Raw genomic sequence first — 22,927 nt, 5'->3', positions numbered from 1 at the left:
GTAGCATTATAAATAGTTAAGACTTCTCTTATTGGTTTCTTACCCAATGTTTTTTTTTTTTTGGAAAACCTTTATTTGACATTTCAACCAAGTACAAACACGGGCCTACAACCCCCAGGGCCGGCCGCTAAGCAGTTGCAACACAATAAAACAATCAAAACCCAGACTCAGCATCCCGGGGAGCAGATTTGTCACGTCCAATATACGTACTGGTTGTAAATCATATCAAGTTGGGAACAGGATAAAAAGGTTCCATTTTATAATATAATATAGAAGGATCAGGTGCCATACAATATCTCAAGTTGCGAAAAAAAGGGGGGGGCGAAATAGCATATGCCCACAGTTAAATCATCTTCGTGTAAGTCAGCGGCGTTAAAACATACTATTAATGATAAGCGAGCGTACAAATACAGTTCGCGCCAGCTGAATATCCGCCCAGTAGCAGTGAAACATCGCGAGATTTGCGGCACATATGAAACAGCAGAGATGGCCATAAAAATGAACCCATTACACTGACCCGGAAAGGAAGAAAAGAAAAGGGCAAAGAAAGATAAGAAGAAAAAAGGCCATAGAAATAAAACGAAAAACAAAACACCCATTCCCCAACCCCCCACTCTGCACCCCTGCAGATGACTATGGCCTACCCCCCAGCAGCGTGCCTGTCGCCCAAGAACTGAGACCCGAAATATAGAAAGACCCAGATAAAGACAGAAAGAAATTAAACCCCACCCAAAGAGGGGACATGGAGGAAGGCTATCTTCTACCTGCTCCCGGTCTCTACCCCCCCGCCCTAACAAAAGGGGTCCCCCGAAACTGTCACATCTGAATAGTCCAAACTGAGAAAACATCCCGGGGGGAACCACCAACCCTGCCCCGGACTCCGTTAAGCTAATGAAGCAGTCCCGTTACCGATAAGACCACAATGAACAACCCAAACAACAGTCTCAGCCTTGGCCCCGTCGATCGAATTCGCCGAGTCCCTCAGACGAATAAAGCCCCATCATGAAAATGTCAAAAGATACACAGAAGTGGTCGGAACATAGATCAGTAGATGGAAAAAGAACAGTAGATCCCAAAGTAAGCAGCTGGTACCGACGATGTCCCTCCCCGTCTCCGAAGCCAGGCCTTATCACATCCGCCATCTTGATATACTGACTGGGGATGGGGTTCGACACAATCCAGAACAGTTCACAGTACCAATTAAAAGGTTCCAGGATAGGGACAGCAGTTGAATGTTCCGACAGCTGCAAAACCGGGGATTCCAAAAAATTAGTTAAGTCACCGATCACAGCCCATTCAAGTAGATCCACTTCTGTAGGGGCAGGCACAGCTTCCAGCACCGGGTCTAATTGCGCCACTGGGGCGTCGATCAAAAGGCAAGCTGGCTGACGGGTCTCGGGCATCGAGTCAGGATCCGGTCTCAGTCCTTTAAGTCCATTTGCCGCCGACAACAGGCCGCAGGTCTGAGCTGCCACAGTCGCCTGAAGTGCCTCTAGGACCGCCAGCACCTCCCGCAATGACGGGCCCCTTTGGGCCTGCTCCGCCCGGTTCCATATTTCCTCAGGCATAATGATCCCCACGGAGAGGCGCCTTCTCCGGGGTAAGATCAGCAGGAGCAGGACTGAGCCGTGAGGGACCGACCGTCAGTATGCATTAGTGCGCAACGAGACTCCAACCCAAGGTGCGCCGGCGATGCAAGTGCCGGGCCTCCGGGTCAGGGACCCCCGCGACACAGCACCGTACGTCACTCGTCTCCTCACCTCCAACACAACATCAGGCTGCAAATGATAGCAAAGCAATCCAAAGATTTCGAAAGTTCCAGAGACCGGACCCTGCCGCCCTCAACAGTCCGCTGTTGTTCAACTCAGACCCGGCTAAGCCAATATCGAGACCCCGGCTTCCAGACTGGGTTAGGCCACAAATTGGTCCTCGACGTTACTCAGCTCCACAATGTCAGAAAAACCCCGGGATCACACCATCGGAGTGCGGATTAGTTCACACACACGGATCCGGGGCAGGAAATCAGGATAAGTGACAGGATCTTGGAGCGTAAGACGGAGGTCAGCGGAGCCGGCAGACTATGCGGCCATCTTGCTTGCTGTCGTAGCTCCTCCGCCCCTTACCCAACTTTTAAAAAAAATTCTTTAAGGCCATTATTGTTTTTGAGAACAAGAGAGTTCTAGCCTTTACAGCACTTGTCCAAGAGCCAGTCTCATGGAACAGGATACCCAGGTAAGGTAAAGTAGAGGTATTTTCAAGGGGAATATTATTTATAGACATTGTTTTCATTTGTTTCCTAGTTCATGTACCACAGTTCATGGAGAAGGTTTTACTACAGTTAATTTTTAGGTCCATACTCAACATGAACTTATCAAAGGATGTTATCAGGTTCTGTAGGGCCAGGGGGGTCCGGGCCATTAGGACTGCATCATCCGCATACAAGAGTGCAGGGATAGATCTTTTGCCAACCCTAGGCATACCCCTGTACTCTTGCAGCAGACGAAGCCCAAGTCCGTTTATATATAAACCAAAAGTAAAAATGGAGCCAAGACGCACCCCTGGCATACCCCACGTCCTATCCCAAATGATCTGGTACATTCACCCCCCTTTCCATAACGAACCGATGCTGTGGCCCCTGAATACAATTCCCTTAAAAAGCAAATAATAGGATCTTCCACGCCCAACCTTTCTAATTGTGCCCATAGTTTACTATGGGACACACAATCAAATGCCGATGTGAGATGACAAACGTAAGGTATAGGCGGTCACCCTTTACCCTGGTATATTTTTGATGAACAATAAATAAATGTAAACCCTGTTCAATTGTTCCTATGCCCTTCTAAAATCCAATTTGCAAGTCACTTATTATCCCATTATCCTCAGCCCAATTTTGGAGTCTAACTAAGATAATTCTGCCATGGATCTTTATAGATGAATCTAGAAGGGAGATTGGCCATAACAAGCACAATTTTGTCTATCTCCCTTCTTCTATATTGGGACAATGACCGAGGTAAACCATGAGGGATTTAATCCCCTCGCTAGGGCAGCATTAAAAAGCTGCACCAGCATGGGGCCCCAGATCTCACTGTTTGCTTTGAACAAATCTGCTGGGATCCCATCTGGGCCTGCAGCCTTTCCCCCCTTTGTTGCTTTCAGACTCATCATAACTTCATCCAGAGTTACCACCAGCTTCTGGCCCGTACCCCTTTGTCACACAGTGTGTTAAACCCTATTTTGGATATTTCATCTAGGCAGCTATAAAGATTAGAGAAATGTTCGACCCAATCGTCCTCCGCGATCGCAATTTCCATACGTGCTTTGGTATTATCGTAAAGAAAGGGGGAGTTTACGGCACTCCAAAATGCAGATGGATCTTTAGACTGCGATGCTGCACATAGGACTTCCCAGGCCTCCCTTTTTATAGCATTTTTCCTATTTTTTAATGCCTCGTTGTATGTTTTCCTTAAACCTCTTATTAGTAGAGGGTCTTGAGGTATCCTGTGAATGGCATATTTCAGGTCAGTAAGTGCCTTTGTACATGCACTGTCAAACCATCTCCTGTTGCCTTTGGCCCGTATCTTTGACTCCACCCACAGACTATCTCTAATAGAAGATGCTATAATGTTAAAATGTTCTATTATCCGCTCACTATCAGAGTGTTCACCCAAGCAAATCATGAAGCTATCTAAACAATTTTTCAACAGTTGTCCTAAGAATTTCTCTGGAACCAATTTACTCCATTTAAGTGTATACCCATTTTGCCTCCCAAGCGTCACATCTGAGACTGTGCGCATAAGGGAGCCATCATTATGCTGCTCCCAGAATGGGTTTTCAATCTCCATTATTTGCGGCCGATGGTCGCTCAGTGGCAAGTCTAGGGTCTTGAGCCTCTTAATCTTGCGGCCATAACTATTTGAAGAAATGATGAAGTCAATAGTAGTCAGTGCTCCTCTGCCAATAAAGGTCGGGAGGAAGTGAGATGGTTTTTGGGCAATTTCATTTACATATCCCAAGTCATAGGTGAACAGTATTTCATTTAATAAGTCCCTGATCATGGAGTGATCAAAATGTGTAAGGTTAATGTCCTGCTCTAACATTAAACCACAGATCCCTTGTTGCCCCTTTTTGCAAAGTGGACAATTAAAATCCCCCCCCAGAGAATTGTTACTTCCCTTTCATTGCTATCTATTTCATGTTGTATATCATCACTCAGCATTTTTAAAGTGCTGAGAATATCATTATTTGGGATATTGTTATAAAAATGTATGACAATAAAACTAGCTGCCTTCCTGCTATCTATCGTTACTGCCTGGTAATAGCTACACTTTGATGAAAAACGTACCTGCTCATACTTAAGCTGATTGGAGAGGTACATAATCAGCCCGCCCTTTGCTCTCCCATGTGTGCCCCCCACTGCCGGAGTGAAGAAACTTTTATAACCATTTATATGTACTGGGTCAGTTGACCAAGTTTCTTGCAGAGCCAAGATATCGAGACTATCTATAACACTTTCCCAGGAGGGGTTTTTAATTTTCTGTTTCAGACCTGCCACGTTCCAAAACAAAAAGTGGCAGGATTCCCTATTCTCAGTCACTGCGGGCTCGCCCAGTAACACATTGTCCGGTTCCCTTCTAGGTGTCGGGGAACTGGCTTCCCCGCAATTCTCCCCCATCTTTTGTTCGAGGTTGCTATTAATCTTATAGCCTTCCCCTTTATTAAGGCTATTAGTCTCTACGAACATAGTTTCTATTAAGTTAATGTCTACCTTACCCTGCAACAGCCCCTGCTCTTCTGAATTCTTATTAATTATATCAGGATTCTCCTGTATTCCTAACATGTTAATGGGAGGAGTATCCTTGTCGAGTCAATCCACAAATTCAAGACCCGAAAGCAAGTCGAACCGGTTGTGGGTTGGTATATTATAGGCGCTTAATGCACCACCTCTATTACCCAGAAAGTAATTATTTTCGAAGTTCGAACTTACATTTGGAAGGTAAGTCAGTCTAGGGAAGGAATCAATAAATCTTTGTGGGTGGGTAAAAAAATGTTTGATTACGTCCATGATATTCTGATCCGGGCCTTTTTAAGGACTGCCTTCCTAATGAACATTCTTTAGGGTAAGGGGCTGACGTCTGCGGGTAAAAATAACTAAGATAATGTGTAGAGATGGAATCAGTACCTCTTGCATCGTACCAGTCCCCAATATGCCTCACAGCTCTATGATCTTTAAAATTAATAATAATTACATACCCCTTCCTATCTTTTGGACGTGAGCCGACCCAGATTGCACGCCTAACATTTAGAATTTCTCCATTAATGTGGGCAGGCAAAGGTCTATTGTTGCGCAACCAATATACTACTTTATTTCTTAAGGCTCGATGGTCTTCCTTAGTACCCAGAGGGAGCTCAGGGACTCCTGCCATAATGGCAACATAAGGGGCTGATTCTGGCGGTAGGTCTACTCTTCTATTTGATTGTCTGTATATATTTTGTGGGACCTTTGCCCCATTTTCCTTATCAACCTTACTTTGTGGGAGTTCCATTTTTACCCCCAAATTCGTTTTATCCCCCCCTTGATAGCTCTCCTTTCGTTTTGATGCTACTTTAGGAGCAGACGTCTTCTGCGGTGCCGAAAAAATCTGTGCTTTTTGGGGGGATTTACGAATTGGCTTTTTTCCTACGTGATTTACATTTATGGGGACAGTAGGACAGGGAAGACATTGTTTCGTGGGCGGGATCAAGTTTACAGAATTTGCTAGAGGATTTATACTGATCAGACCCTTTGCCAGATCGTATTCCCTTCCACTCTTTTGTCAATCATCCTAGTTCTCTCTAGGAGAGGCAACATTAGGGATTTCACCAGGATTTCAATTTTTCCCAGGAGGCCGCCCTCATCAATAGGACAGTATGGGCGGTAAGTGGATATTAAAGGAGCCCTAGGAGGGATTAGCGGTTGAGCAGCGTCTGACACTATCGAGGTCAAATTCCTCTTTTGTACTTTAGCTGGCCGGGTTTTTAAAGGACCACCACCTCTTTTTTTGGCAATTTTAATCTTAGGTGGTGTCCTCTGACTAATATTGGGGGGAGATGGGATAGATAGCCTCGGAGAGTTCGATAGATCAGCATCATCACTACTGGTGGACAGGCTCAACAGAGATGAAACACTATTATAACCATCCAACTTTTCTCCGATATCCTCAGCATCCTCTACATCCATCAACCTAATTTCCTCCACTATGCGGTTTGTAGACACCGGAGAGGCCACAGTCCCTATTTGCCCTAAAGAAGATCGCTTCCCCGTTATTAAGTCCAAGGAAAGACGCTTCTACACATCAGCGATTTCCTTTTCGAGTACGTTAGAAACTCTCTTAAAAAAATGGTCAAGGGTTCCAGTAGCCACCCCATTTGAAGTGGCAAGAGTGATACTATAATTTTTTCCAGCCCGTGAGGACATAGTTACTTACAGCTAGTGCCTGCCAGCAATTTGTAGTAGATATCACACAATTACGAGATGTTATCTAATCCAGGCAGTGAGTAGATACAAGTTCCAAGTGCCTGGATAATGTTAGCAAACACCAAGATGTTAAGGGGCTAGCCCGGCACGGCCTTAAACGACCTTGGAGGGCCCGCCCTTTGCCCGGGCTTCGCCCCGTGCTCCGTCCCGCGATGCGCGATGGGGAGGTGATTTTAAGTCCACACAAAAAGGCGGGGCTAGCACGGGAAGAGGCACCAGCTGTGGATTGTGCAAGGTGTGCTGGTCCTCGCAGTCCCGGCCTCCCGCAGTAAGTCCTTGTAATCAGGGTCCTTCAGCGAGTCCTTTACGAAAACAGATTCCAAATAGCAAAACGGGAGATAACACGGAGCGTGTCCCAGTATGAGCAAGGAAGCAAACTTGGCCAGAATCTGCTATGAGCGGCGCCCGCGGAGCGGGGGCCGCGAGCAGTAATATGCCGTTGGAAAAAGGCGGGGCTAGCACGGGAAGAGGCACCAGCTGTGGATTGTGCAAGGTGTGCTGGTCCTCGCAGTCCCTGCCTCCCGCAGTAATTCCTTGTAATGAGGGTCCTTCAGCGAGTCCTTTACGAAAACAGATTCCAAAAAGCAAAACGGTAGAGAACACGGAGAGTGTCCCAGTTTGAGCAAGGAAACAAACACTTGGCCAGAATCTGCTACGAGCGGCACCCGCGGAGCGGGGGCGGCGAGCAGTAATATGCCGTTGGAGAAAGGCGGGGCTAGCACGGGAAGAGGCACCAGCTGTGGATTGCGTAAGGTGTGCTGGTCCTCGCAGTCCCGGCCTCCCACAGTAAGTTCTTGTAATCAGGGTCCTTCAGCGAGTCCTTTACGAAAACAGATTCCTAATAGCAAAACGGGAGATAACACGGAGAGTGTCCCAGTATGAGCAAGGAAACAAACACTTGGCCAGAATCTGCTACAAGCGGCGCCCGCGGAGCGGGGGCCTCGAGCAGTAATATGCCGTTGGAAAAAGGCGGGGCTAGCACGGGAAGAGGCACCAGCTGTGGATTGTGCAAGGTGTGCTGGTCCTCGCAGTCCCGGCCTCCCGCAGTAAGTCCTTGTAATCAGGGTCCTTCAGTGAATCCTTTACGAAAACAGATTCCAAATAGCAAAACGGGAGAGAACACGGAGAGTGTCCCAGTATGAGCAAGGAAACAAACACTTGGCCAGAATCTGCTACGAGCGGCACCCGCAGAGCGGCACCCGCAGAGCGGGGGCGGCGAGCAGTAATATGCCATTGGAGAAAGGCGGGGCTAGCACGGGAAGAGGCACCAGCTGTGGATTGTGCAAGGTGTGCTGGTCCTCGCAGTCCCGGCCTCCCGCAGTAAGTCCTTGTAATCAGGGTCCTTCAGCGAGTCCTTTACGAAAACAGATTCCAAATAGCAAAACGGGAGATAACACGGAGAGTGTCCCAGTATGAGCAAAGAAACAAACACTTGGCTAGAATCTGCTACGAGCGGTATTGTCAACGCTCTGTCCATCATTACCTTTGGTTTTTCTTTGTTCGCCCTAAGTTGGCAGGGTATGCTCAGACGTGAGTCCCTTGCTCACTTTGCCTCTGGAGTCAAGCAAGCCCGGCTGAAGACGGCTGTAATGCCAGAAACCGGTCCTGGGAAGCTTGATTCCAGTCCAGGGAAGACATGGCTTGGCAATTTGGGCTGGACTATTCCCATGAGGCACAGGGTCAGACTGATTTGCATATAGCCATGTCAGAACTGGGGTGGCGGAGTGAGCTAAAGAACGGTGATCGATTAAACCCAGAACAGTTGACTGGGGGTGAGTGCTTGTATTGTCAACACTGCGTCCATCATCACCTTTGGCTTTTCTTTGTTCGTCCTAAGTTGGCAGGGTATGCTCAGACGTGAGTCCCTTGCTCACTTTGCCACTGGAGTCAAGCAAGCCCGGCTGAAGACGGCTGTAATGCCAGAAACCGGTCCTGGGAAGCTTGATTCCGGTCCAGGGAAGACATGGCTTTGCAGTTTGGGCTGGACTGTTCCCATGAGGCACAGGTTCAGACTGATTTGCATATGGCCATGTCTGAACTGGGGTGGCGGAGTGAGCTAAAGAACGGTGATGGATTAAACCCAGATCAGTTGACTAGGGGTGAGTGCTTGTATTGTCAACGCTCCGTCCATCATCACCTTTGGTTTTTCGTAGAGAGAAAGACGGCACACCTATTTTAAAATGCATTGCCACAATATGTTTCTAATGTTATTCCTGCTTAAATGATACGTTTCTCTTGCAGCTAATGTAATGTGTTTAGTTAGAATAACACATTTCTCTATCAGAAGGTTAGAAAATAAGATTATTTTAAATAAACTTCTAAATTTGCCCTAAAACATAGTGATAGCCAGCAAGATGTACCTTTTGGAAAATGCAGGGTTTCCATTGGAGGAGATGAAGAAACATGCCTTATTTTATGCAATATTCATAGATTTAGAAACCAGTTTCTAGATTAGGAGCTTCAGAACTAGAGGAGAGACGACTGCCTTAGATGAGAACCAAACAGAATAGAACTAGAGGGAAGACTGCCTTAGAGGTGAGGAGATTTTGATTCAGATGAGAGCAGGGGAGGAGACAGATTTCTTTCAGTCATTTATTAAAACGCCAAGCTTTATGCTTTGACTTATTGACTTTACCAAGGCATATTTGCTGTATGTTTTATTTCCTCTTTATGGGAAACTCTGCACTCTTGCCTTTATTTTTTAAGTCTTCATGGGTTCTGACATAATTTGTGCCCAATTCTTATACTAGGGATTCCTTCTTTAATAGAACACACTGTGTGTTTATTATAATATGATCTACACTAATTACATTCTTTTCAATTATCAATTCTGTAACCTAATTGATATTTGACTAATGATTAAAGACTCAGAGAAACCTCTATCTTTAATTATAAAATAAAACCCTTAAAACTACTCACAAACTCTCATCATTGATTCAATGTAAAGTATTTAATAGTTGATGATGAATAACCTGTGTGTTCTATTTTAGTTATTGCTCCTTCAGAAAAAGGCAGCAATGGTCCATTGGTCTGAAGGGAAACTAGTAGGATCTCCAAAAGACAAGATATGTAAGCTGGGGTGTTCACTCTTAAATACCCATTTGGTTAAACCCTCATAGACTTTCCCACATTGATAATGAATGAAAGGACACTAAAGCAACATAAATCCAATAGAGTGAACTAGTGATATGTATTTTAAAGGTTTTAAATAAAAATAGCACAAAAAAGCATAACACGCCAACCGCGGGCAACTGGTCTAGGCTGGGATATTGGTAAGGTTTGAGGTTGAGCATGATGGAGCATGAGTTGGATACGATCACCAGGTTGGTCCCGGTTAAATAGTTGCCATCAGACTTAGAAACTTTTATGGAGAAAAAGTGGCCGTCGAGTCGGTAGTGGGGCAATTTGCTAGCTGGATAAGAAGAGCTGATCTACGTTGGCGGGTTGCTGAAGAGGGCGATCCTTGTGCGGTCGTGGACGAAGGTGAAAAGCACTGAGTGGGTGAATTTGTGCCAACGAAGGCCTCAACGTTGATTGGATGCTGCTCGGTGTCTGTCCCAGTAAAGCCTTCTACTTTCTGATTTATAAGCTTTTCTGGATATTGTATCTTCTTCAGCGGGGCAGGTCTGCAAATTGAGGCCAACCAGTGATTCAACGTCAACTGCTTTAACAGTGACCCCGATCTCTGTCGGTTCTCCAGGCAGAGAGTTGGAAAAATGTTTCTAGTACCACTTCTTCCACCATGGGAACTGGGGAAGTCCACTATAGCACCAGCCAAGGGTCCATGAACTAGGGGGCCAAGGTTGGGGTTAGGACTCACTCCAACAGATGCTGCCACCAGTAGGGACAATAGCAGGTACCATTGAAACTGGTAAGTTAGGCTGCTTCAGGAAATTGGGCTTTTTCCAGCTTTTGTGTCCCTATAGCTTAATCAGCCAACAGACCCTTGGAGTACACTTCTTAGTCCTCGGTACAAGTTGGAGCATGTCCAGCCATTAGGGTTCTCAGCACATTTCTCAACAGCAGGTGCAGTCCTTCTTCTGTCTTCTACATGTCCAGTAATCTTATGAAGAATGCACCCTGGGGTGCAACATTTATACCTGGCCCTAGCTTGTGGGTGGTGGTGACTTCTGGCCCCGCTCACTAATATGGAAAAGGTTCCCAAGGGCCACCCTACCCAATTTTGCAGCAGTTCCATTTTGCCTAACAGCAAACAATCCCACATTGTACTTATGTTCCCAAACCCAACATGGCAGGACCTTTCTTTCCTTGTGCAGAGCTCCCTTTGCCCACTTAGGTGGTGTGGCTATGAAAATAGACAAACCCTCCCTCAGGTCACTCTAAACCAGTTCTGACGTTGCTCCCACTGGGGTTTGGAGTCAGCCTGACTAGGAAGACAACATGGAGGCAGGCCTAGAGTGGCATCTGGCAGTGACATGGTAGGTATCCTTTGAAGATTTGCAAGGGATGGCAAAGCCCATAAGGCCATCCTGTCAAGGAAAGGTCAACCTCTCCCCACACCCAAGGCTTTTGCCTCAGCTCTGGGAGCCAATTCACACCTCATCAAGGAGCTATTTAGCTCCTGGGTGACCACTGTATGGACTTCTAGAGGCTATAGGTACTTTAAAGGTGACTTTTTAGAAGTACCTTTGTAAAATATTTAGTACAAATCAGACTTTAACATTTAATTGGATTTGTACTAAATACTTTAAAAAGTCCAAGAATGAACTTTTTATCTGGTTCCTAGGTGGAGATAGCATTATTCAATTTTAATAATGTATCCCATTGTTTTCTAATGAAACAGCTAACTCTCCAACAGTGAAAATAGGTTTTAGGCCATTGTCACTGTAAGGACATGTTTAACATGAAAGTTTGACATGTCCTACTTTTAAATATCCTGCACCCTGCCGTATACTAATATTTAAATGGAAGGTTTAAGCCTGTCCAAAGGGGTTATTTTTACTGGTCAAATTTGCAGTTTAAGCCTGCACAGTCAAGTTACTGGTGTCCTGTTGGCAGTCATGTTTTGCATAGTCACATAGTAGTGGCCCGTTATGTGCTGTAGTCCACTAATAACATTTAACTTATAGGCTACAGGTACACTTTGTACCATATACTAGGGACTCATAGGTATGTTAAATTTGCCGATCAGGGATTTAGCCAATTCAAGATGTTTTAGGAACCAGAGCACATACATTGAGCATTAGACATAAGCCAAACAATCAAAAAGTGATGAGAGGATGCGTGCAAAAAATATCTTTGTGCCACTGGAACCAAACTACAACCTACGGACAGATGAGCCCCAATCAACGTGAAATAGATCTTTGGATGTTTATGTTATGGTTCAGGGAGAACCTGACCTGATTTGCATTTGGCTGGGTTCAAAAGGAGGTGACATGGTGGGCAAAGAACGATCGGTTGGAATGCTACCCTGAGTGATTGCCAGAGATAAGACAAATTGTACGCATTCCTCCCATCCTCTTTTGTGTGTTTCATGTACCGTCCTAAATGGCAGCGGTATACCCAGACATGAGTCCTGTGATCACTATGCCACTGGAATCAAGCTACACCCGACTGAAGAGACCCAATCAGAGTGAAACCATTCTTGGGTTACTTGAGTTGCGGTTCAGGGAGGACCTGGCCTTGCTGTTTGGACTGGACTTTTCCTATTTGAGCCGAGTCAAGACTGATTTGTATGTGGCTGGGTTCAAACTGAGGTGACATGGTGGGGAAAAGAACAGTGGGTTGGAATGCTACCCCAAGCAATCGCCTGTGGTTAGACACAATGCAGGAATTCCTCAAATCATCTTTTGTGTGTTTAATTGAACATCAGTATCACAGTGTGTAGAATCCAATAACCAGCAATCAAAATATAGAAAAAAAAGCAGGGGGACCACGCAAAAGGGGGTATTTTCTCTTTAAGGTCAAATAGTATGAAATGAGGGTCAAACACAGAAAGTCTGGGAAAGTAATATAAAGGGTATGGGGGTGGTAAGCAAAAAGTAAGTATACCAAGTAGAATAGAGAAAGGAGTAAGGCGTAGAGAGTGAATCCTCTTTTTCTGCAAGTTCTAGAAAAAATATCTCTGATAAAGAAGAACTTCAGTCTCCTCCCGTAAAAAGAAGAAAACAATGCATGTAGTGAGCAATATTAGCCTTCAAAATAAATGAGGAAGAATTAATATGTAGTCACCACTATCTACTCACAAATGTATAGATTCAAATGTGTTCTTTCCAGATCAAATTTTTTTCAACCTTTTCATTTAAACTTTTCAGCTAGTCACCTAGTCAAGAGAGTATCTGGGGCAGATCAATAGGCGGGTGTACTAGGTTAATTCATTTTAGTCAAATTAGCTACAGGAACATTGAGAGGTTTTTGTAGACCTTAGTTTTAACACATTGATTCTCCAACTGGAAGGATGAAAAAAATCACTTAAAAGGTTCTTTGGCTTACTCCCCAGCACAGCAAAACAAGCAGTGGTAGTGGCCCTAATTACATCTAGACTGGACTACTGCAACTGCCTCAATGCAGGAGCTAACATGTCGGTCCTACACCAACTACAGATTGTACAACACGCAGCAGCCCGCCTGGTACTAAAATGGCCCAGGAGGTGATCAGCATCGGCTGCACTGGAAGCACTACATTGGCTACCAATAAACAAACAAATATTGTTCAAGAGCCTGATAATTACCTTTAGGATCTTCTATTCCTCAGGCCCCCACTACCTTTGGCCTAGATTTGAGCACTATGTACCATACCTTATTCTTAGATCATTTAACTCTAATTTGTTAAACCCACAGCTTTTAGATGTGTCTCAAAAGCGGGAAAATCTATTGCAGTGATTGGATGAAACGGTGGTGAGTGGGAAGTTGGTTCCAGGCTTTGGAACCAATTAGAAACCCTTTTCAGAAAGGTCCTGAAAACCTGGATTTTTAAGGCTCCTGATGCACTTTGCAGAGCACTCATCTAATCCAGGTCTCCTGCCTCAGTTACCCTGTCTATCAACTGTTCGATCAGCGCCATGATGCTCCTTGGATTGTCAACCTCTTCCCACACCCAAAGCTTTTGTCCCAGCTCTGGGAGTCAATTCACACCTCATCAAGGAGTTATTCAGCTCCTGGGTGACCACTGTATGGACTTCTAACAAATGCCTGTTAATATAACATAACATGAAGGTATGGGTCACTATCTCAGGTACCAGTTGCCAGCCTGAGGCTGACCAGAAGACTATCAAAGCAGATTCTTTTCAGACGAGAGCAAGACTCTTTCCACCTAGCAGTTTGCGGCTAACCTGGATGCTTACAGCTGTAATATAGGAGGACTTCCACTAGACACTCCACTTTTAGTTTACCAACCCCCTGAAGCTTAAAAAGTGCCAATGTTAAGCAGGTTATTTCGAACAGCTGCTAAGCAGAGACAATGTGGGTAGAGTAGTCTTGCTGCATTCCTTGACATGCAAACAAACTACTGTTAACTCCTGCTTGTTGAAGGGGGGTGATTTATCTGTACCAGTTAGTCAAGTGCATATCTCGTGGAAGAATACAGCTCACTCCCTAATATCACTCATGCACAACTGCTCAGGTTTCTGAAGAAACCCACAAAGATGCTTTTGGAAAGAAGTCTCCAGAGTACATTTGCGCAGAAAATTAACTTTAAATAGAAAAGAAAAGTGTACCAAAAAAACTGAGTTCTTTTCAATTAAAATTTTTGCATGAACAGAAGGAACCTTGCTTAGGTTTTGTTTGAGAAATGTTCCCGTTTGTAAAGTGCACCTTATTAAATCAAAGACAGCACAGCTTTCTGGTTTGATAAAGATATATGGGGGCATTTGGAAAGCTTCCCTGGAAATGTAATACGCCTGTTGCTTACCATTGGCTTTGTTACTTGCATTTTCTGGCTTTCTGTTTGCTGGCTTTATTTGTTTTAGGCGATCCTGCTTCACTTTGTCCCTTCCAAGGAGCAAAGCCTTTTATTCTTCTACGAGTGCCCCATTTGCTGTGCATTCAAAGACAGAGGTCAAATGACAGCATGTCTTCCGAGGGAGCTTAGTGTTTACTTTTCTTTCACTGACTTCAAAGTGAGAGGATTTATACAACAATCTTTCTGGATACTGGTGGTCGGAAAGGTTTTTTTCTAGCACACTACCACATTTAAATAAATTGTGCAGGTATTTTAAAATATATCCAAATTAGGAAGACACACATGAAGCACATTTTTTGTTAATTCAGAATTGTGTTGGAAACAAATACTCTAATATGACCAGAACAAATCAATACACTAGGTGGTGTCATTTCCACACAATATCCTTTGTGCAGGGTATAGTTTTATAAGTAAAACTGTTTGTCTATGAACATGTGCTTGTCATTTCAATCGAAAATGTGTTGTCTGTATTGGCAATGTGCTACCAAACGATGTATACTCCACTCTACACCACCACACTCCTCTCTACTCTGCACCTCTCCACACCACTGCACTCTACTCCAATCTACGCCACTTCACTTCATGACACTATACTCTGCACCACTCTATTCTTTGCCAATGCACTCTATGCCATTCTACTCTACACCAGAGCACTCTTCGCCACTGCATTCTACACCACTCTACACCACTCCAGTCTAGGCCACTCCACTCCACTCTTATCTGCACAACTCCACTCTGCAACACTGAATTCCATACCAATACACTCTACGCCAATGAACTTTACTCTGTACAACTCCTCTCTACGCCCTTGCACTCTATGCCAATTTACTGTAGGCCACTGTAATCTACTCTGCAACACTACACTCTATGCCACTTTACTCTACACCATTCTGCTCTATGCCACTGCACTCTATCCTTCAACACTCCACTCCACTTCACTCTAAAACAATTTACTCTCTGCCACTGTACTCTACACCAATGCACTCCACTCTGCGCCACTCCACTCTGCGCCAATGCACTCTACGCAACTGCACGTTATGAAGCTGAGCTCTAGGCCACTGCACTGTACCCTGCACTACTGCTCTCTACGCAACTACACTCTATGCCACTCTATACCACTGCATAACACTGAACAGCACAGCACTCGCCACCACTGAACTCTACGCCGTTCTATTTTGCACAACTGCACTCTACACCACTCTACATCACTTCACTATGCAGTACTCCACTGTATGCCACTCCAATATACAATGCACCATTCTAATCTACAATGCACATTCTACGATGCTGAATTAATTGACGCTGCACTCTACGCCAAAGCACGCCACACCAGTCCACTCTACTCTACGCCACTCCTCTCCACTGTACACCATTGCACTCTAATCTGCACCACTGTACTCAATGCCACTCTACACCACTGCACCCTGAAACACTCTACTCTGCAACACTAAGCTCTTCACCACTCTACTCTGCACTGCTTCATTCTACACCAATGCACTGTATGCCACTGCACTCTACACAGCTTTACTTTGCATCACTTTACTCTACGCCACTGCTCTCTATGGCACTCTACTCTGCACCACCCTACACTTTCCACTGCACTCTATGCCACTCTACTCTCCACAACTACATCCTACACCGCTGCCCTCTACAATGCAATACTCTAATCTATGCCACTGAATTCTATAGCATTGTACGCTCTCTGAATTCTGTGCTACTGCACTCTAGGCCAGTATACACTGCAACACTCTACACCAGTCCACTCTTCTAAGCCACTCCACTGTATGCTACTCTACTCGACCCCACTTTATGCCACCCCAATTACAACACTCTACTCCACTCTTCGCCATTCCACTCTACACCACTGCATGCCACTCTCCTCTATGTCACTAACTTTTAGCCATGCTGGTGTACAACATGGCTAAACACATTGGCAAAGACAATTGCTCTTGCATATGCTTATTTTTAGTCAGAGCCACCAGTAAGCCTTGGATGTTCCACCACCACATGCAACCAGACATAGGGTTTTCTCAATCTGAGTGCTTCTTTATCCAAGTCAGCACACAGAAATCTTTACCGGGTTTCCATGTCTAGAAAGGCTGACCTTCCCCATTGCTACCAGTCATCCTTCTATGTTTGTTCATGGTCATATTTCTGATTTTACCACATGTGGTCCATCTATAGCTGTACTCTTTGACCAACAGAGCATCACTGAGGTCCTGTTTTGTCACAATAAAGGGTGACAGTGATACATAGGTGTAATTTAATTAGATTCTTTTTTCTTTTTTAATTGGAGTGTCTGCATATACACAATTGTTTCTTTACTACACTAAGCTTGTCTCACTTTTCCGCCACTGTTCTACGATTTATGTGGGGAAACTAAAAAATGAAGTTGAGAACATAGGCTCATGGGGAGAATATTTACACCAATGCACTCCTCTGGAGATCTTATGTTTAGAATTTGGCACTGCGCAATATCTGATGAATCTGCTCTCGTGTACCTCCATACTATATGCCAGGCAGGATGAGGCAGCACGGAGTCAATCCAGTCTTTAATGTGGAAGGAGACTTTTCTCAATCCACACGGAAAACCTGCCGAGTTTATAGCCCTCAAAGGTACCTTACTATTGATCCACCCAAAGAAATTCGTAACTACTACATGGAATATAATTTTCAATATATTGACAAAAAATGTGTGTGTGTGGAGCCTGTACTGAATCCCACTTGTCGAATATATAGAATGTATGCATTTGTCGAGATTAACTAACGTGTGGAAATTGTTATTAAGGTTAATATTTTAGAATCGCACTGTTCGTATAGTAGAGGAAGCACACGTATTGTCTCTTATTAGCTTTTCAGACCACAACTGTACCTTTCTGGTTAAGTTGCTGGTATTTATATACCGCAAAGTAATAACAGCTATGATTAGCGGTGCTTCAGAATCTAGGACTAATGGCGAACCACTATTTTAGGTTTTATTCAGTGCTTAATTTGAGCAGGTGCTTTCAGGTGCTCAGCACCTGCACTTCTTTCACAGGGCTATAATTTCTGAACCTGCAGGTAGGGGTCTCAATATTAATTTTTCATTTCAAAATAAAAAGAATAACAAACATTGCATGGTGACTGGCTGGTAAATGTTCATAGGCAGGCCGGCATATGCCTGTCCAGGCAGGTATGATTGTGTATCACCACTTTAGTGATAACGTCATCACGCTGATCACAAATCCGAGAAGTCATTGACTAACTATGGCTTGCATTCTATTCCCCTAGTCTGCTGCACCCTGCCACTGCCTGAGCCTAAACCTCCCATTGGATAATTGTAGCTGGGGACTGGCTCATGACGGAGTTGAGGCAAGGAAGTTGCAAGAGCGCATTTGGAACTTGGGAGTGAGGGCTCTTGAGGAAGAATTGTTGTATAGCATTTTAGGACCCTAGTGTAATTTTCCCAATTCATGCCCTTATACAGGTATAAATCACCTTGTCGTTATATAGGCATAGAAATCATAACCATTATTAGACATAGCCCATGCAGTCCAAATACAGGCATGGATACTTCCACTAGTTCCGAAAAGCCACAACGATTTCTTGGAAAACTCGGCTTCAGCAGTTAGGGACTTCCACTTGCTTGAATATTGATTTGTCCAAGAACTTAAGGAGTTTTCAAAGAATTGCGACTCTTTGATGACGTTATTATGTCCACCTTTACCTCAAACTCGGCACCTTCAAGGTATAAATATGCCCACACTTGCCCTAACAAACACGCGGTGGTTTGGAGCAGTTCGACTATCTACTTGCCCGACGCAGCTCGCTACAGCAAGTGCCGAAGGAAGCAGACCCTCCAGCTGACGCACTGAGAGAGATGCTGTCTTTTCTCTTGCCGAGAAATCCAGCTCCAGTGTTTCCAAGCTCCCCTTGCGGGGTATTGGGAAATCAAGTCCTGACCCCGAGAGATACCAGACCTCTTTCATTCTAAATCAAGGTACGGAGCTGATTAGACCCTAAGAGAAATCTTGGATAGATTCTTGGCAAAAGAATACTAAACCTATGCTACACCATACTTACTCCTTCCCTAGTACTAGACTTAGGTTAGGTACATCGGGGTAGGCGTATTTTAGAAGCACCAGTTGAGTACTTTTAGTATTTATTTAGTCTTTATTTATTTATGTATGTATGTATTTTATCGCTTAGAAACCATACCATGCTTTTACAGTATTATTTTATAATACTCTTCTTGCTGTATGCATTAAACTTTACAGCCAGTATTACGATTGTAGCAGTTGATTTTGTCTGCATGAGAAAGAAGACTGTTCAATAAATACTTTTATTGAAAACGCCCGTCTCTCTATTTCTCTGCACCTCTGATGAAACGAAGCATGCACGATTGACTGAGTAAAATATCTATCTATTGTTTCCACGACTCTGAAGATACGTTTTATCTTGGGTTAACAAAGTTGTTATGTTTATGCGGTTGTCAGAAACTAATCCATTCTTGTTTATTTGAGAAAGTTTCTAATGACCTCTGAGCTAGCTGGCACTCACAATTAAGTCTAATATATTCGATAGAGACCTAGTCGACCTAAGTCCTACGTCACAACTATAGGATATATTATTCCAATGCGCATTGGGAATATAGGAACTACACTACAGAATAAATGAAAGTAAGTGTGGACTTTCCACTTGTTGCATAGCCAAAGTATCATATCCAGCAGCCCTGCATTGCTGCTATCCTCAATGGGCTCGATGCGGCTGTGGCCCAACACAACTTTTGTGCACCATGACGTCACCAGTAGAATCTATGCGCTGCACTGCAGCATGGTAATTGTGAGTCCAGTAGGCACCACAGCCATAATTACCGGCATTGGCAGCATTACTGCTGGGGACAATGCTTGTGCTGTAGCAGGCAGGATCACAGCAAGCTGAGCAGTTGATGCTGATGCTGTCTTCATCCCTGGACCTACTAATTACAGGCAGCACTAGCAGTGACATGACCTGCTGTGCTCAAGCAGCCGCCTGTTCCGCATTAAAGCCAGTCACACCACACTGATTAATATATGCAAAAACATTGGTGTACATTTTGTTTTTGCACTCGGTGTAGGTAAGAAAGTAAAACACGTCATCTTCCACTTCTTTAGGAATGACAACTGGAAAACTCAGAGTTCAAAATAGCAGGGACATGTACAGGTGGCGACAGGGGTCACAGGCAGCAGCAGCTTTAGAGATGAGATACAGCAAGAGTACAGAGGAAAAGAAACAACAAGAGAGGATAGAGATAAAATGGAGCAAAGTATAAGAAAAGGAGGAGAGCAAATCAGATACAAAGAGAAAGCACCCATGATGTGAAGCAGAGAGCATTAAGGAGAGAGAAGATAGAATGAAAGAATGTGGAGGACAGGACAGAGGGAAAAAAATCAGACAAATTCTAAAATAGAGACACAGCTAATCACTGCTAGGGAGTGATAGTAAAGAGCCAAGATCGAGGGGAGAGAGGGCAGAGCATGGATAAACGTGAAGAGAAAAAAGGGCAGGGCTAAAATGAATAGAGGGCACATCAGAAATACAGGGTGTGACAAAGGTGATAGAAAACAATTAGAGAGGTGAGAGGATAGACTCTTAGAGCAAACACTTAGGGGACAGACAACAGATCAAGGTTAGAAAATAGAGACCGAGGTAGTGAGAGTGTTGAAAGTGGGGCTCACGGGAGGAAGACGTTAGCGGTGGCTTCCTTGGCAAAATTTTCACCACCTGCACTTCTTTTTTTTACAAATTAAGCACTGGTTTTATTTGAAGGGTAGCTTTTTATTCTGGTGTGTGCTCGACTTTATTCAAAATTATATTATGATAATGTCTTACCAATTAAGAATTAAAAATGGATTGGTACAAAGTTCAGCAAGGTACCATTTTTGACTGTTCCAAACGTCTTCAGCAAGAGGGATTGCTTGTGGTTGGCAAACAGAAACCACGTACATATTTTGGGGTCAGTTGTACTGGACTCACGCAGCCTGAATTAGTTGTAATTTTGGACTTGAGTTTTGATGGCTGTAGATCCACACTACCACTTACTGAGGGCTGTCCAGGTACCTCATAAGCAGGTCACAAAATATTATTTTAACAATTATTACCAGTATCTTTGTTATCATCCTATTAACAATAAATATGAGCAATATTATAAATACCATAATTAGTGTTATTATTTAGTTTGCAACATCACAGGCACAAATCCCAAGTTGTCCCACGTCAGATGCTATTCATCCATTCTTGTGCCCTCTGGTACCTATAGTTTCACTCTCCACACTACTAACCCAGAGGTCCAAGAACCGCAATAAAACGAGCATGGACAAAGTCAATAGGTCACACCTACACGACAGCTACTGGCTCTGTCAATGTTTTTTAGTCATGTTCTACAGCAGCACAGTTGCCGTGCTACTTAAAAAACGAAAAAAGTGAGTTTTTAGATACTGGTGGGAGGATGGCTCAGGAGTCGTCAGAGGGAGAGAGTATATGCAACGCGGCGTGTATGGGGAAAAAGTGCTCCAACATGGCCAGCGGTGTCCGCGTCCTAGCATTTACATTTTTGTTATGGGAGGTGGGGAAAGTAATGTTAACAGGAGGTTGGTTGCATGACTGATAGTGTTTTTTTAAAAGCATCATTGCTTGCAGTGTAATTTCTTTTTTGTTACAGAGGGTGGGGCAACACGGACAGCAGACAGGGGCAAGCAACAACACCACAAGGGTAAGAGTGCCAGAAACAACATGGAAGAAGGGAGGCAGGAAGCAAAAACACTCTAGGGCAGGAGGGTATAAGCAACAACACAGGTGTGGTGAGCAACAACATGAACAGCTGTAGGGGGCAGGCAACAACACAGACAGCGTGGGAGGCAAGAAACAACACAAAGTGTGGAAAGGAGAGACAAAACCACGGGGTTAGAGGGGATAAGCAACAACACAGAGGGCAGGAGGTGTCAGGAGTTAGCAAAAAAACAACACAGAGGGCAGGAGGAGCAAGCAATAACATGGAAAGCGTGAGGAGGGGGCAAGCAAAAACACAGACAGTCGGAAAGAGCAAGCAACAACACAGACAGCGGGAGGAGGGCGAGAGGAGGCAAGCAAAAACATGGACAATGGGAGGGGGAAAGCAAAAACACGAATAGCGGGAGATGGAAAAAGGGAAGGTTGTGGGTGGGGCGGAGATGGACGGGGACAAGCAACAGGAAGGATTTGGGCATGGAGTGGCTACATGGTGACAAGAAACACAAAGTCACATGCACTCTCATTGAGTGATTCAACAACAGGAAAAAAGTAGCACCCTAAAAGGCAAGCAGTAGAAGGACACAAGTACTTTAGTCAAGCCGTAAGCCTGGCAACTTACTCCTTGGAAGCCCTCAAACTTATCTGTAGAGTGCCTCTAAAGTCATTGCTCTGCCCACCCTCTGCAATGCATACATGATCCTTCTGGCAAACGTCATCCGTAGACATCCTCTCCTTCAACAATGACATGCAACTAATACCCTCCCCACCCACCGCCTTGGACAAGAATTTGGTACAACGCCTGCATGGCCGAATTTGCTAACTGGATGAAAGCCAACTGTATCACGCTCAAGATAGACAAGACAGAAGTAGTGACATTTAGCAAGAATACCTTGCCATAGGACTCCAACGGGTGGCCAGCCAAACTCTGACCCACACCCAGCACCCACTCCAGGAACCTCAGAATCATTGACTGTAAACTGGACATGATCGCACAAGTTAACACCATTACTACATCCTTCTTCCACACCCTGAAGATGCTGAAGGAAATCTTCAAATGGCTCAAAAGCAACACCCAATAAAACTCCACTTGCCCTAATCACTAGCAAGCTGGACTATGAGAACACCCTCTATGCCAGGATCACTAAGCAACTCACCAGAAGACTAGAAACCATCTAGAACTTGGTAGCAAGACTCATCCTAATCCTCTTACAAAGAACTCACATCACACCACACCCAGGGAGCTCCACTTGCTCCCGACATACAAGCATGCACTTTTCAAACTGCTCGCACACACATTGACGGCACAACACAACTTGGGCCCAACCTAGCTGAATAATTGCATCTTCTTGCGCAAAGCACCCAGACGCCTCTACTCCGCAGGAATCCTTCTTGGACAAATTCCAAGCATACACAGAATCAGATCAGGAGAAGGGTGTTCTCTTCAATTGCTACAAAAGGGTAAAACGACCTCCCACTTTACATCAGAGCCTCCTCCTCTCTTGAATTCCACAAGCGGAAGACCTGGCTTTTCAATTAACCAACCTACCCTAGACAGGGCTAGGCACACACACCTAAGAGCAAAGATACCTTTGCGGGTGATAGTGTGCTTTACAAATGCACATAACATGTTCAAGTGGATGGCCAAACACAAGAGGTAGTAAAGCCTGCATGCATTAACAAATCAGCAGCCAGAAAACAAGAGTGACGATTATGCCAACTAATGGTAAGCAATAGGTGGGCTCTAAA

General features: G+C 44.5%; 1 protein-coding gene across 2 annotated transcripts in view; it reads right to left on the bottom strand.

Annotated features, from left to right (window-relative positions):
- The window catches only part of MTNAP1 (mitochondrial nucleoid associated protein 1), a 147,977-nt gene that overhangs the window by 15,222 nt on the left and 109,828 nt on the right, over window positions 1–22,927 (bottom strand). The gene's annotated exons all lie outside the window — the stretch shown is intronic.

This window comes from Lissotriton vulgaris, chromosome 7 (assembly GCF_964263255.1).
Source record: "Lissotriton vulgaris chromosome 7, aLisVul1.2, whole genome shotgun sequence".
NCBI lineage: Eukaryota > Metazoa > Chordata > Amphibia > Caudata > Salamandridae > Lissotriton > Lissotriton vulgaris.
Note: the sequence above shows the minus strand (reverse complement) of the source record. Positions and strands in the feature narration are given on the sequence as shown.